We start from the raw sequence: 17,076 nt of genomic DNA, 5'->3' as shown, positions 1-17,076 counted from the left end.
TTAAATGGTTGATATGAGTCTTAAAAATATGTGTTATCACTTATCTAATTTCACTCAATGTCCAAGGTTTCAATGCCTCAATAGTTTAATGGATCAATCATGAAGGCATCAAATACCCTTACAAAGTCATAAGCTTTAATACTCTACTAGTTTCCTTTCCATTACGACTAATTGACTCTAATGATTATTTCAACTACATTTAAAGTGTTTAGATTCCTACATTTTCAATACTGGAATCACACATTCCACTTCCAATATCTACTTCTTTATATCACTTTAAATCTTACTTGATCACTTTGGATCCATGTAAATCATATTTTACAGCTTCATTATCATATTTTTAGTAACATAACATGATTACAATTTCATTTCTTGATTATTTGACATTTCTTCATTAAACTACATATATGATCTTTCAGTTTCACTTATAAGCCCTAGAATCTCATAGATCAATCAAAACGAGTTCCAACTTTGGAATTTAAACATCACTTCACCAATCTATACATAAACTAAGTTTTATTAGTTAAATCAAAGCTTAGATCCATAATTCATTGAAACTAGGGTTAATGTTCAACTTAACTCCAAACTTAAATTCACCAAAAGGGATGGTGCTTTAGTATGTGAAAACTAACACATAAACTTGAGAAATTCATATTTGCCAAATTTATCTAACCCTAACTCAAATTTAGTGAAGAATTATGGAAAATATGTACATCAACATGGTATAAATTTTGAAAAATTGCTTTAATCTTCCTCAAACACCTTAACTTCAACTTCAATTATAGAAACTAACTTGGATGGACATTTTCTATTCTTTAACCCTCAAGCCCTTTTTTGATTAAAAAATTAGAGAATCAAGAGTAATGCAAGTCTTATATCTAAAGTTTGACTCCTATTTTCCCACTATAGTTTTAATTATTAGAGATTTGCCACCTTTTTCAACCTTTTTTTCATTAATCACATTTAAGTTTTACAATAAACTCTTCGATATAAGATTCTTATCATTTTATTCTTTAGATGGATTGAAAACTAACTTGTGACAACCTGATATTTTGAGATAATAAAGTGTAACGCCTATCAAATTTAGGCCAAAATATAACTTTCCTAAAATCTTTTATGGGTTAAATGAAGTGGTAGGAATCGTATCAAGGTTTTCGTACATATAAAGAACACTAAAAACTGAGTTATAACGAAGAAGTTATGACCAATCTAAGATTCGCGGCAAAAACCGGCACAGCTGATAGACGTAAAACGCAAAGTTTCAATACAATAATTTTTAATCTTATATATCTAAACAAAATCCGTAGAATATGTTAAACCGTGATCATGCATAAAAAGAACGCCCAAAACAGACATCATATGAAGAAGTTACAAATTTTCTAAGTTTCGTGACAGCGGTAGACAACTAAAAACTCGAAATAGAGATCGAGCGATTTTTAGCCGACACAACTTAAACGAGAGTTGAAGGTCTCGACAATAGTAGTTCAATAGTAAAAAGACAAACGAAAACGGACGTCAGATAAAGAAGTTATGGATTTTTAACGAAATTATCGTGTCCCGGCCTATTAAATAAAATATAAATAAAAATACATTCAAAATTTGCCGACGAAGTCTAAACGAAAGTTGTAGAGTATTTTCTCACCTTCGCGTGGATATAAAGAACGTCAAAAACGGAGCCTGTATGCGAAAGTTACGGATTTTACAAGTTCGTGGCACACACACTAAGATGATTTACGCCCAGCGTACCCACGTACGCCCAGCGTACTCGGATGCTAGGATCCGGATTGTCCACGTCGCTTCGATGCTCCGCCCGAGGATGCAGTAAGCGCTGACGTCGCGTATGCCCAGCGTACTCCGAATTTACGCCCAGCGTAATCCTTCTTTCAGCACCCTATAAATAGAATGCGAGGGTGTCGGCCATCCTTGCTCATTTTCTTCACTTCTCTCATATTTTCACCTCGTTTTTCGTGCCGACAACATCCCGACTTCCCGGTTTCATATCTAAGCCCCGAGATTCCCTAGAATCTCGTCACTTTCCAGTCAAGGTGCCGCCCTGGAAAATCTCGTTTTCTTCAAATCACGCACTTTCTTCAGTGAGTTCATACCCCTATAAACTACATTTTTAAATGTGTTATCAATACTTTTTATATACACTTTTAAGGGGGGGAATACAAGTAAACACACAATTATTATCGTGTGTAACCCAAAGTTTCACTAAATACTCATTTTTATCAAGTAAATCATATGTGATTCATAACCACTACATGGAACCTTTCGTACGCAAAATATATCACGATATCATCTTGTCTGTTGAAATTAAATATGTTGTTATACATATACGAATCAAACACTTTATTTATACTTTGAGTATATGTGTTCATTTATGTCACCATAAAAGTTACACATTACATAACAAGTGAGCATCTCACTAGGGTTTACTATACAAACGAAACAAACTTTTGGAAAAACTATAATAGTTTACGACAAACATTTTTACATGTTAAAAACTCTTTATCAAACTGTGTTACATACTTTATGTTTCCTTTCAAACGCTGTTAGAATCGTATTTCCAACAAAGGTCTTCTTATACTTAAAATTGTTCTTATCAAACAAACTACTTTCAAATCGATTTATAAACTGACATCAAGTCATCATTTCTTATTTATTAAACTTCTCAAAGGTTATACAAAACTTATTTTAAATTTTTATTGTCAAAAGCACGCCTATACATGTGTAGTTATATATATATATATATATATATATATATATATATATATATATATATATATATATATATATCATGTATACATATATAGACATAAAAGTTTTCCATCAGTTGGTTCAGTACCTTTGGGTAGCAAAGGCATATTTCGGTTATACACACACTACTAGTAACTATAATAGGTATAGTTAATATATACTACTTACCATTCCAAGTACAAGGAATCACACAAGAGTTAGTTTATTTATGAGTCTATACTAATACATCACATACTATATGAAGAGATACGATTACATACAATTACAAGGCATACAAATTTCAAGAAATACAATTACAAGAGATACGATTACATAAGATAGGGTACTAGATATTCATGAAATTTTACATACTACAAAATACCATATCAAAGAGATATTTTCATATACAAGAAACAAATGGACATTTTCATGCGTAAATCTGTTTTATACTAGGTTTTGTGAGACATTTCACGTACTTTCGAGTATGCATTATATGTCTTGTATTATATACCATAATCCCTTGTAGGGGGGCATGATACTTGTGTATAGATCTATACGGGATTGACAATCCCGCACCTAAACTGCTAGCTACAGTTAGACCGGCAGGTCTGGGGTGACAAATGTCATAACATTCCAACGCCTGAAGAACGTTGTTAAAGGCAATCTGGGTCATAAGCATGGTTATAAAACTCACATGGAGTATTAAAAACATGTTGATTTACGGGGTTATCATATACCTTAGCGATTATATTTGTACACAAATCTACTGTTTTAGACAGGAAAAACATCATGGTAGTTCATTCTGGAACCTTTTAATCTACCATCCACTTATAAACAAATATTGGATTTCTGAAGCAAACATTCAAAACAGTCGAGGTTTGGTAGAAGGCTACATTTTATACTAGTAGAAAATATGGGATTTTCTAGGGTTTTCAAACGTTTACAATTACTTACAAACATATTCGTTGGTACAAACTTTCCTTCAAACATTTACAAATCTTTGTTTACAGCTTTGCAAATCAAAATCACATAAATACTTATGAATTCACCAGCATTATTGCTGATACTCGCTTTCAAAATAACTTGTATTCCCAGGATACGAATAGACAGGTACGACTACCAGATTTTGTGAAGACGGAGCGATCAAGACTCGTGTTTTATTTTTGAATATTCATTTTTGTAGAATTATACTATGAAAGAACTCAAACGTAATTAAAAGTATACTATTAATGCAATGGATGATGTTGTTGCTTGTGTACTACTTTGCATTGTGGTGATACATTACATGACGTTCTCCGCCCCAGAACGTTTCCGCCGTTCTCGGTTTTGGGGTGTGACATAACTCACGGAAGTTTGGCTAGTTGACTTTTTTAACCCTTAATTCTACATTTTAAAATTATAGTCCAAATAACTTATCAAGATTAATATTCTTTTATATCTCTAACTAATTAATTAATTTTCAATTTAACCCTCAAATTTATTTATTTAATCATTTTCGAAATTTTAAATATTCCAGTTAATTTATTTTATTCTATTTTTACTAGAAAAGGGTAAAAGATGTTGATATTTTTTGCTCTAAAGTATTCAACGATAATATTTTATTTTATTAAAAGTGCCAAACAACAATATTTAAACTAAGAAACGACAATATTGAAAAAACAATAATAACATCTAATATATCGACATGGTTTATAGGGAGTGTTAACGTATCCCTCAGAGGGAACGTCAAAAAGAGAAGTCAAAACTATTACCGGGCTTGGCCAGAGCTGAACTCAGTCGGACCAAGTCCAAAGCCAAGGCCTGGCCTTCACCAAAGCGAAAGACATAGGCGTGACAGTTATGGTGCAGAACAACGCTATAACCTCCTCACCAAGGGATAAAATCCCGACGAGCGTGGGACCATTCAAAGCGTCCCACGTGCTTGTCGGACGATAGCCACGATCTCCGTAATAACCGAAAGATCCTCCTCTAGCCAATGAGGAGAGGATGCAAAAAGGACGTGACGAAGGATCTTCCAATAGGAGTCCACCACGTCACACCCCACGAAGGAATGTCCAACAAAATCAGTTGAGGTCCACATGCCTCTGGAACCAGGTATAAAAGGACCCTTCTTCCTCGTGAAGAAGGGTGAACTCTCTTTCCCGTGAATATACTTTCTCTTCTCTAAGGAAAAACACTAACTATATCGTTTGAGCTTCGTCCTGGGAATCCCTCCCGAACATCGACTAACGATTTACTTTCCATTTTTGTACTGTGATATCAAGAGAAGGCATCTACAGTAAACTCACTGGCAATCTCAACACTACCGTCTCAAACATATCACAACAGGGAGAGTGGGTGGTTTTACAATAAGACCAAATGGTATCATAAAAGGAGAAGGTAGGTGGATGACTACGAGAAACAATACGGTATCCGTATAGGTGACATGACATCCATTTTACAACGACATTTTTTTCTAACACATTCTCATTCCCCACTCGGATTCATCGGGGTTGAAATTGAGAAAATGACGATATTCATGTCTACTAGACAACTAAACATTAATGACGTAAGGCTAATTATGTCTCGTTGAAATAATTGAATGTTGAAGGTTTACCTCTAACCAAATTAGTAGATTTACTGACTCTTTTAAATTTGGAACCACATGTCGCGAGTCTTAAATAGTTAAACAAATTCATTTAGTATGAAACACGTAACAATTGCTTGAAAGGGTGCTAGTTTTAAATCCTCGTGAATAAAAAACAATCCACGAGTCAAGAGCAATGCTCCTTTACAATTCCATTATTTTTTTATTAACGTCTTAATGGTTGCATTAGAGATGATGATAAAACATCTTATAGTTGATAATAAAACTATAGCTATATGATATCTTTCTTGTATTAAAGATAATAGTGACTGTAGATAGTAGATATCCATTTTGGTGTGTGTGTGTGTGTGTATATATATATATGATTTTCAATGATGTCTCAAAACCCTAGCGACGTTGACTTTTTTCTTGGCATTGACCTTTAAGATTCTAGCTACTTCTACCGACGACATGCTTTTGGTTCGCTTCAGGAAGGTTGTGTGGGGTGGGGAGTATGGGGTGGTATTGATATTCTAGTCTTTGTGGATGAAGGATTAAAAGGAATGACAAAATAAGGAGAGTATCAATGGCAATTTCTATAGAGAAGAAAAGAAGGACGAAATATGGCAGATTTTGGGAAGGGAAAGAATCGTGATCAATCTAGGAGTGTAGGATTAGATTCGAATAATGATGTAGTTAATAAAATATTGGTCTCGTTTTATGTAACAAAATTTTCAAGCTATCTACAACCAATAGAACTTTGGAAACGATGTAAAAAGATAGAGACAGTTGTTGGTGTATATATAGCACTAAAGAGATCAAGATTGGGTAGAAGATTTGGGTTTGTTAGATTTATCGAAGTCAAGAACAACCAAGAATTAGAGAAGAAGCTTTGCAAAATATGGTTTGGCAATTACCATGTTTTTTCCTCGCTTTCTAAATATAAGAGACTGTGTTTCAAGAGCCAAAAGAAATGTCTAGCAAGAAAGAAGAAATAAAGAATCTGATTCAATAAGCAAATATGAACATAAAAGTACATCATATCAATTCGAAAGGTGTTGATATGTGGTAAAGAACTAACTGTGATGATTGATATATGGTATACCCTTCTTTTTGAGGTGCGTGAAGCTTCGTCTATACCAAACCTGGTTAATTTATGTAGTGAAGAAGGTTTTTCGGATATCATAATCTGTTATGTTATAAGGTTATGGGTTTGGCTTTTATTTTAATCAGGAAGAGCTTGCAAAAACTTTTCTCTAAATGCAGGTATCCAAAATATCTTTTGTAAGTTTCATCCTATTGCAAAAGATTTTGTTATCTCGTATAGGGCTATTTTGTAACATCCCAAAAATACTATGTAAAATTTTATTTTTAAAACTATCAAAACCATCATTCATTCATTCTAAAATCCATCAAAATGTGATAATGTATAAAATAGTCATCATAGTACAAATCATATCATAAAATGCGGTTTAGTGGTGGATGTGGTGCAATCATGTCGGGCCCTTCCCTTTCAAACCAGAAGTACCTGAAACTATAAACATAAGATGGTAAGCACAAAGCTTAGTGAGTTTCCCAAAAATACCCCATACAAAACATACATAATAATCAGAAACTAAAGTAGGTCTATTTTACCCCTGAGTTTATTTCAACTCCTTTGGTATCTTTCAACCGATACCGGGTCTATTTCACCCCCCGAGTCTATTTCAACTCCTTCAGTATTGGGTCTATTTCACCCTTTGAATCTATTTCAATTCCTTCGGTATCTTTCAACATGTACGAGTCTATTCCACCCCTACAGTTAAGCATACAATAACATCAGCAAGAGTTACAAAGACCACAAGCACATACATGCATATCAGTAAGTGTCACAAAGACAACTATCATCCTACAAACATAATATAGTACACCGACATTGGTGTATTCTACCCACGAGTATAGTGAAGAGACTCACCTCTTAGTCGATACTCAGTTGCTACCATTCTCACTACTGAAATACAAGTGATATACCCCACCTAGACAATCATACAAGGTACACCTTCAATCCACTTCCCCAAAACTAATAATTGGCCAAAGTCAACTCATGTCAAAGTGTCAATGGTGGTTGTCGAGGCCAACAAAATTAATAACCCTAAATCTTGCACACCAAATAGTGTATAATGGTAAAGGGATCGTATCCATGAAGATTGGTTCAATTTATATCTCTACGAAATCACTTGTTTAAGTACTTGTGAAACAAAAATAAAAGTAAACGGGGTTTAAATCTTTATGATTGTTTTGAGAAAACTAAACTATGATTGATCGTAGAAATTACAAATAAGTAAGTAAACGATTTGATTTAAAATCAATGAAGGGAATTTGGTTGATTTTGGAATACACCACATGGATTTCTTAGTTAACTTATCATTAGACAAAATGGAACAACACTTGTGATTTAATTTAACTTGGTTATAGCAATTCATAAGCACAAATCGCCTCAACTCTTCTTTGTTATTAAAATGGTTAGAGGAGCTCAAAACACATTTTCTTAATCAAAGTCACAAAACCAATGAAGCATGTAATTTTGTGAACATCAAAGAGCATTAAGTTTTAAGAGTCACCAAGTCCAAAAGATAATCAAATGCTTACATTATCATTATGGATGAAATATTTCCATGGTCTAAATGAAATGAAAACAAACATATAAACCAATTGTTTCTTACTAATTTGAGGGTTCATTACTTAACCAAGAAATTAGCCAACAAAATAAACATTCATTCATCCAAGCTCATGATCAAGGACAAATAAACACAAGAAGATGTTTAACTAGAAAACATTCCCATAAATATCAAACACACGTTCATATGAAGTCTTCAAAGTAACCAATCATCCATGGGTTAAACCAACATCAACCAAACATAAATCTAGCCTAGCATGGCCAAAATTAAAGAAAAACAAAGTAGATTAGAGATACCAAACATTGTTCAATATTAAAAGATGAAAGAAATCTACCAAGCTTCAAGTCTTCCTAAAGAGATAAAATGTGTTCTTCCTCCCAAGAGTTATCTTTCTTTTCTTCTCCAAAACCCAGTAAAAATCTCCCAAACTCGGATGCAAAAGTTGCCCAAAAGTATCCCACCAACTTTCCCCAAATAGAGGCTAAAGGCATAAATCCGAATTCTTCACTGCACGATCCACGCGGACTGATTGTAGATCCAAGTGGACTGTGTGGATGTTGCTGAATGGGATATTTGGCCCATTTGACTGACCTTCTAGTTTGCTCCTTTATTTCATGGTCCAGCCCACACGTAAAGGTTCTTGATAGTCCAATTGTGTCTTCTTAACTCTCCTAAAATGGCCTATTGCTTCCTTGATCTTCTGTATCTTAAATTCTATTCACATCATCATCGCCATTCTTCATCCAAAATTAAGCCCAACTTGCTCCCTCGATCATGTTGACAACAAGCCCAATCGCACAACTTCAAGTCCACAAGAAAATCGCAAGCTTCCAAAGGTCCTGTATTCCTCCATGTTGAATAGCCTTCGATAAATCCTGCAATTAAGCTCAAAAGACTAGAAAGTTCCCGATAAAAGGTGAAAAATAACAAAACAAAAAAAGAGAGAAGATATCCATGAAGATTAAATAAAATGAGATGGAATGAAACTATCAGTCAACGGTCAAAGATAAATTCAACATCATCAACACTCATCCATGCCGTGGGGACAAAACGACAAGACAATCGATTGGTCTCTGGCCGCTACGTCGTGGCAACCTAATGCCACACCATGGGGACCAGTCTGAATGGCTTATTCGAGTTAAGCTACTCTTAACTCATATTTGGGGGCTCAAAAGCCCAAATCTACTCCTTCCCAACATCTTGATGGATAAAGTTTCCAACTTTATCCATTCAAACACTCCATGAAGACATGATCTCGAAACCTAGGTTCTAAAGGTCATTTAAGATGTACAACTCATCCATTAAGTCCTTAATCACAAGAGATACATGGCCAAACTTTCCAGAAATCTTTTAAGGGTCCTATTGATCTCTAAAAATGTGAAATTTATGGATATGCCTGCCTCATGCATGTCCTTCCTCAAATCTAGGTCAAAAGAGAAAAAAAGGACCTAAATCTCATGCAAGATTTCCAAATCACAACCAATTCTCATATATTATGAGATATAAGGTCCTTGGGACTCCTAAGAGTTATAAAGTTGCAAACTTTATCTCTTTGCTCCACTCAAAATCCAATGAAAGAGTTTATTAAGAAAAATAATTCTAGATCTCTATGGAGAAGATAAAAGACTAGATCAAGAGCCTTACAAATGGTCTAACAAGGTGCTTTTAGAGGTTAGAGAGTGTTTCTTGTTGGTCTGTTGCACACAATTTTCCTGTACTTCCTTCAAAATACCAAAAACTTGCAATGAGCTCCAAAATCTTCAAAGAAGATAAGGGTTAGGGTTTATGAGGCTTTGAGAGTGATTGAGGTTGAGGATGAATAAACCCTTGTCTCCCCATTCCTTTAAATAAGACAAAAATCCCATAAATTAGGATTTCATTAAAAACAACTTCCAAGTTGTGACATATATACCCATGACATAGCGGGTCTTTTAAATCCAAGTATCTTTGAAAACATGGCCACACCATGGTTAGGCTCCACCATGTGGTGGCCACCTAGAATGAAGAATTACAATATGATGGATTAGTTCGTACCTAAAACGTGTAACGTCCCAAAATATGGTCTAAAAATTCCGTTTTACAAATTAAATAGAAAAGTATTCCAAAAACATTATCCATACAACCAAATGAAAATAAGTGTATCAAACATCATATCAATCGAAGTAATATCTCAAAAGCGAAATCCATATGGTGTGTGCGATGCAGTCATCCCGAGCTCTTCCCCTTGGAACCAGAAGTACCTGAAACATAAAGTGAAAACCATAAGAACAAAGCTTAGTGAGTTCCCCAAACTACCTTATACTATAAATAATAAATCACATACTGGGCTGCCGCCCTAAATTGGGCCCCACCCACTATACACATAAAACACACACACACACACACACACACACACATATATATATATATATATATATATATATATATATATATACTAGTTACTTTTAAGGCCCGTGCTTAGCACGACCCACGGACGATAATTTGGGTATTTCTTTTCGTTGTCTGATTCTTGAACAAACATATTTGTTGTTGTTTGTGTAACGAAGCATCATTGGGTAACTTTAAACTATTGATGTCTAAAAGAAACGATATGTGTATTGTTATTATAGTTATACAAATTTAAGTGTGCTGCTATTAAGGGTCATTTTTAAAAAGACATTGTAATTTTGTTAAAAATTGTAAATTTCATTGCTAAATGGCATAACTTACCCTTCATTTTTTAAACAACATTGCACATTGCCCCTTACAAATACACATAAGCATGCCTAATGTGCATGTATTTATGTGGCCGTCTGTTTGTTTCACCCCTATCTTGATAGTTTTACAATAAAGGCGTATTCTTAAAATAGAAAAATGAAAGTACAATTCTATAACTTGTTAGCACTCTCATTTTACAATGCCTTAAAAAGAAAAACCTATCAAAAAAATCAACGTTAAAATGAAAGTAGATTGTTGTATTGGAAAATTGATTGTGTTGAGCATGCCATGCATCATGTTGACCATCCATGAGTTACTTATAGAAATTGTAGGAAAAATTAATGAGGAATAAACTTGTAAAAAGTCAAGATTTATGCAACAGAATTTGTGATCATTCCTTCTTTGTTGCATATTTTTTACCCTAATTATAATCTGAGGTTAGGTGCTTTTAACTAATTCATTAATACCTATATAAAAATCATCACCTGTTGAAGATGCAATTTAATGTCTGCTACAAAAGATCTTGAATGAATAGTTCGATAATTAGTTTAACATCTCTTTCACTCTTTCTAACCAGGTCAACAACACCATGTAAGTCAAATATTAATGTAAAAAACGAATTACAATGTATAAAATTACCCTTGAAACAAGGAAATCCTAGTTGGACTGGTATGACCAGATTGCACCCCCTGAATTATGATTTTAAGTGTGATCTTCTTCTGAAAGCCTTATTACTTCCTCACAAATATTTGTTGCATTAGTTGTAGATGTTGGTGATTCAATATTAATATTCTCAACCAATAAGGTTATACACTTGAAATTCATATGCCAATGATGTATCTAAGCGGCTAACAAATAAAAACATGAAATCTATGTTAAATTTTCACCATGATGAGCATGTCCCACCTTCATATTTACTAAATTTGCCAATATTAAAAACTAAAAAGAGGTAAGATATGATTCAGCGGGGGTATACTTGAAAAAGAGAACTATTTCTAAGCTTTATAAGTGTAATAAGCACTTTTTGTATAATAGAACCTTCATCAGAACAACACCACCCCTAATATTGCAAAAAATTGACCCATTCGTATTAGAAAACAGAAAATAAATTATAAACAACAAAGTAAATCATATTTTTAGGGTTGTGCAAGTTATCATGTCGTGTGTTACCACACACCTCCAATGCTGATTCAAACAACTGTAAATGTCTTTGCCATGCTTTATTAGTTGAGATTAACCCAAAAAATGTACATTTAGTGTAACACCCGAAGTCTGGAAGGCCAAGAAAGGAAAGAAAACCCTAATTTTAAAGGGCAACTCGACGAGTCCAAGGAGGGACTCGGCGAGTCCGAGCGGGATCCGGGTCGAGGAGTAAGTGACCGACTCGGCGAGTCGGCCAAAGGGACTCGGCGAGTTTGGTCTGTGCGGAGAAAACCCTAAATTCGGGACTTGGAGCCTATTTAAGCGCCTCATTCTCCTCCTTAGGGTTCCTTTACTGCCTCTCTAACCCATAACACCAAACCCTAGCCGCCATATCCTCTATTTGAGCCATTTGTTGCCTTGAAGGGTGCATTAAAGCTTGGAGAAGGAAGAAGGAACTTGGAGGTGCAAGGAAGAACTATAGATCTGGGATTTTGAGTACATTTCTGAGCATTTGGAGGTAATAATCTAGTTCTTGGACTCTTTTGCACCTAGATCTATGTGTGGTTGTTGGGGCTTTTTAGCCATAATGCTATTCATTTGATTTTGAAGCCAAATCTGAAGTTGCTACTTCAGATCTAAGCATATTATGGTCTTGAGAAGCATAAAGTATCAGCCCTTGAGTTGATTATGGAGCCTCTTTGCCTTAAACCCTAGTTTATGTTGTAGTTTGCCTAGATCTCCTTCTCTACACGTAAAGTTTGCAAATTTACGTGAGGAATATGCTTGGGAAGGATAGATCTACAGTTTGGAGTCCATGCATGACTCAAAAGTCCTCTGCATGTAAGGAGATCTGAATGGACTCGGCGAGTCCTTTGAGTGGACTCGGCGAGTAGCATGAAGATGAGGAGCAACTCGACGAGTGGGATGAACAACTCGTTGAGTCAGATGAAGATTGCCTTGTGCTCGACGAGTCTGTTCTTGGACTCAGCAAGTCAGGTTGCGAAACCCCAAACCCTTCGAGTTAAGACTCGAATCAGTGAGTCGGATGGAGACTCGGTGAGTTGGACAGGTCAAGACTCAGAAATCGGTAGACTCAGCGAGTCATGGACTGACTCGGCGAGTCGAGACGCGAAAGGAAGGATTCTGAATATATGAACTCGGCGAGTCAGTAGGTTGACTCGGCGAGTAGGGTTGACCTGGGAGGTTGACCTTGACCAGGACTTTGACTTTGACCAGGGTTGACTTGGTTGTCTTTCGGGGGTCAGTTAGACTCAGTGTTGCATTGATATTGGTAGTTCGGGGAGCAAGGGGAGCAGGAGTTCAATGAGTTGCAGGGCAGCAGCTAGTGAGATCATCAGCAAGTTCAGCCAGTGCAGGTGAGTTTTCCCTTTGTGTGAATGGGTCTAAGGCCACAATGTCGGCCCATATAGTTATGAGTAGAAGACCCGGGGGTTAGCCCTAGGCACAGTATGCTAGTATGATATTCAGGACAAGGTCCATTAATAGCGGGCGGGTGCCCAAGGATTTGTTTATATGATAGTTTATACGTGTTGTCTGTGTGATACATGTATGTGCCTGGTAGGGTGGTGAGTGTGGGCGAGGTCCCGTATCTCACCAATAGCAGAGTGTGGATGGGGTTCCATATCTCATTAGTAGCAGAACAGGGGCGAGGCCCAAGTTAGGGAAGGAGTGAGAGTGGGCTGGGCCCGTATCTCACTACCAGTAGGAGCGTGGACAGAGTTTGGATGGGGTTCCATGGCTCATCAGTAGCAGGACAGGGGCGAGGCCCAGGATAGGTGAGGCCTTAGGACAGAACCAGTGTATGTGTTTAGTTTATGTGTTGTGACATGTTTATGTGTTATTATTCGTTAGTGGGCGAGGCCCCGCAACAGGCGAGGCCTAATTGAAACAGATATGTATCCGAGCGGGGCTCGAAGCCAGGCGGGGCCTGGAGCGGCGGGGCCGTTGTAGCGGGTGAGGCCCGAGGTAGGGGGCGAGGCCCAAGATAGCGAGCGTGGCCCAGTATGGGCACTATGTGATTATGCATGGTATGTGGTAGGGTGGGGAACTCACTAAGCTTCATGCTTACGGTTTTCAGTTTTGGTTTCAGGTACTTCCGGTAGCGTAGGGAAGAGCTCGGGGTGATTGCATGGCACACACCATAGATTAGACAGCCTGGGAATGTTTACTTTGATAATGAACATGTTTTGAAAGGTAATACTCTGATTATGTTTTGGAATGATGACTTTGCTTAAAGTAATGTTTTATTAAAAGAAATTTTTGGTCTTGAATTTTGGGTCGTTACAAGTTGGTATCAGAGCCTTGGTTTGAGGGATTCGGACATGCCCTCGGGTGTGTCTGAACTCAAACTGAGGAATTGGTATAGAAGTTTTCAAAATGAAAGATAGTTTTGTAAAAAGAGAGCTTTGAGAAAGAAAACAGTTTTAGAAAAGCAAAAAGAATTCAGAAAGAAAAGAACTTTGAATAGAGAAAAGAGGTGTGGTGCATGCAATCAACCAAGCTCAAGTAAGTACCCCAAAATACCCATACAAGTCTATGTTTTGATTATCAGTTAATAGAACAACATGCTAGACTAGGACTAAGGATCTAGGAAGGATGCCTTATGTGCCTGTTATATGTGCTTTTGAGCTGCATAATAGTACTGGTTAGACAGTAGTAGGATAGCCTGTTTAGGTTATGCCTGAGTTTATGAGTTGTGTTGCATGCTAGTTCAGATTCTTGGTATGATATTATGATTGCTTGAGTATGTTATGGTTAGATTTTTCCCTTTGTCTGAATGCTGCTTGCTTTGTGCATTGTGGGATTCTGAGTGATGGGAGTTAGCCATTAGGTGGATACGGCACGTCACATGTGATCAGGGTTGAATAATCTCAGAGTGTTGGATTTGGTCCTATTGCGCAGCTCTTGTTTGAGTCCAACCGTTGTAGGGACGAGTCTTTTAATTGAAGGATTATCTGAACCTCGTCACATGTGATGGTATCCAGGTGATGGCTAGTTGGCATCACAAGGAGACCTTCAGCAACTGATGTCTGGTTTGAGTTGAGTCAGAGGTTTCCCTAAGGTAAGCCTAGGATGAGGTAGTGCTGGGAGCAGTAGTAGTAGAAAAGGGACCTGGTGGAGTCGAAGCAGTTCTTGAGGAAAGTACGGATAGATGTGGAAGGTAGTATGGGCCTATACTACTGAAAGCAAAGGATCTGTACTCGATTCGGGAAAGGCCGAGACAAGACCGGGAACTTGGTAGTGCGTATGTTTGGTCTCGCAGCAGTGAGGAGTATTCTGATAGTGGTTATGTTATATGTTTCAGTATGGTGACGTTGCGAGAGAGACCAACGGGCGGATCAGGCGCCGGAGAGGGATCGGGCTCGGGTTCAGGGGCCGAGCAGCTCGAGGAGCGGATGAGAGAGTTGATATCAGCTGACGTTACGCGCAATATTCTAGCTCAGACTCCTGTGATCTTTGGCATGGTCAAGGAGGGTATATTGGAGATTTTGGATGAGAGGCTGGGAGCCTTCCGTACTGAGATGATGGCATTGATGGGAGCGTGTACTTTGACATTTCGGGAGTTTAGGGCTTGCGGGGCACCAGATTATCATGGGGCTAGGGACCCCATCGCTAGCAGCAGATGGTTGGCTGATGTTGCCAACACGTTCTGTACGAGCCGATGTCCTGAGGAGGATAAGGTCAGACTCGCTTCCTGTCTTCGGAAGGACAGAGCGAGGGATTGATGGGAAGAGATTGGTCATGATATGGGTGATGATGCCGCGTTGGACGCGATGACTTGGAGCGATTTCTCAGCTAGGTTCAGGGCGGAGTTTTCGCCAATTATTGAGGTGCAGCAGTTGGCCCGGGAGTTTCAGGATTTGACGCAGACCATTGAGAATGTGGCGGAGATCACCGCCAAGTTCAGGGAGAGGGCCCTTCTTGTTCTGTAGTATGTCACGGATGAGGAGATGAAGAAGGCCCGATATCACGAGATGTTGAGGGCTGCCATCAGGGAGTTCGTGAGCAGGTCCGGTTGTAAGACGCTGGAAGATATGATTTCTCAGGCCAGGGAGAGGGAAATTGATTTGGAGCAGATCCGGAAGAGGAAGTCGGATGAGGTTCAGGTAGCTGCGAGTTCAGGCAAAAGACCCAAGGGATCGGATTCGAGATCGAGGGATTATCAAGACCGCAGTCGATGCGGGAAGTGTGGCAGGGTGCACGGGGGCGCGTGCAGGAGTGGTAGTGGTGGTGAGTCTGGCTGCTTCAAGTGCGGTCGGACTGGTCATTTTAGCAGGGATTGTACTGTTACCACCACTCAGGGATCAGACTTGATATGTTTTCACTGCAATCAATGGGGCCACAAGAAGGCCCAGTGCCCCAGTTTGTTTTCAGCAGGACGGGTGATGGCACCTGCCCCTGCAACCTTGAGGATCACAGACGGCTGTCAGGGCCGTGCAGAGGCGCTTGCGGTAGGAGGCAGGGTTTTTCAGATGGCTACCTTGGAGACGCGAGCAGCGTCGGACGTTGCAGGTATGCGACTTCCGTTTTCAGTTCTTTTGTTTATGCATGATTATATTGTTATGGTTCTGCATCATTATCAGTATAAGTATTTTATTTTTTTTGAGCTGTTTGATTGTGATCGAGTTATATGTCATCTGCATACCTTGGATGTTTGGATAGTAGTTAAGGGATGAGTTCTATTGGAAAAGGTTACTTAGGGTGCAGTAACTGTAGTATGCCTTGGAGGGACTTGGTATGTCTCGCTAGTTCAGAGCCGTATAAGTTTTAGAAATGGACAGATTAGATCCCTAGCTATGGTAAGCTTGAGATTCCCTAAACCCTTTATAAACATCTAAAGTTAGAGGTTCTTACGGTTCTTAACATTTTTTGGTTCTCATTTGAACCACTCCCTTATAATATATATATATATATATATTAATATAATTCAAAATAAATAATATATTATATTAATTTAGTATACGAATTATTATATCAAATTTAACAACAATGTTATTGTTATATTTAAAAAAACATATATTTATAAAAACTTCAACTATATAAATGCTAATACGCAACACACCGACATTGACCTAGAAAAATAAATCTAAATAACCCAAAATTACGGATGAGCATCGGAACTGGGTACCTGCTTTTGGAACTGGAACCGCCTCAGAACTGACGGTTTTGGAATCGGAACCGCTTTAAGAGGTTCCGGTTCTGGTTCCTAAAGTTATGGAACCACCTTAAGCGGTTCCGGTTCCGCTGGGTACC

The sequence above is a fragment of the Lactuca saligna genome, chromosome 4 (assembly GCF_052625555.1).
Source record: "Lactuca saligna cultivar CGN05327 chromosome 4, ASM5262555v1, whole genome shotgun sequence".
NCBI classification, from domain to species: Eukaryota; Viridiplantae; Streptophyta; class Magnoliopsida; order Asterales; family Asteraceae; genus Lactuca; species Lactuca saligna.
This window is presented reverse-complemented; position numbering follows the sequence as displayed.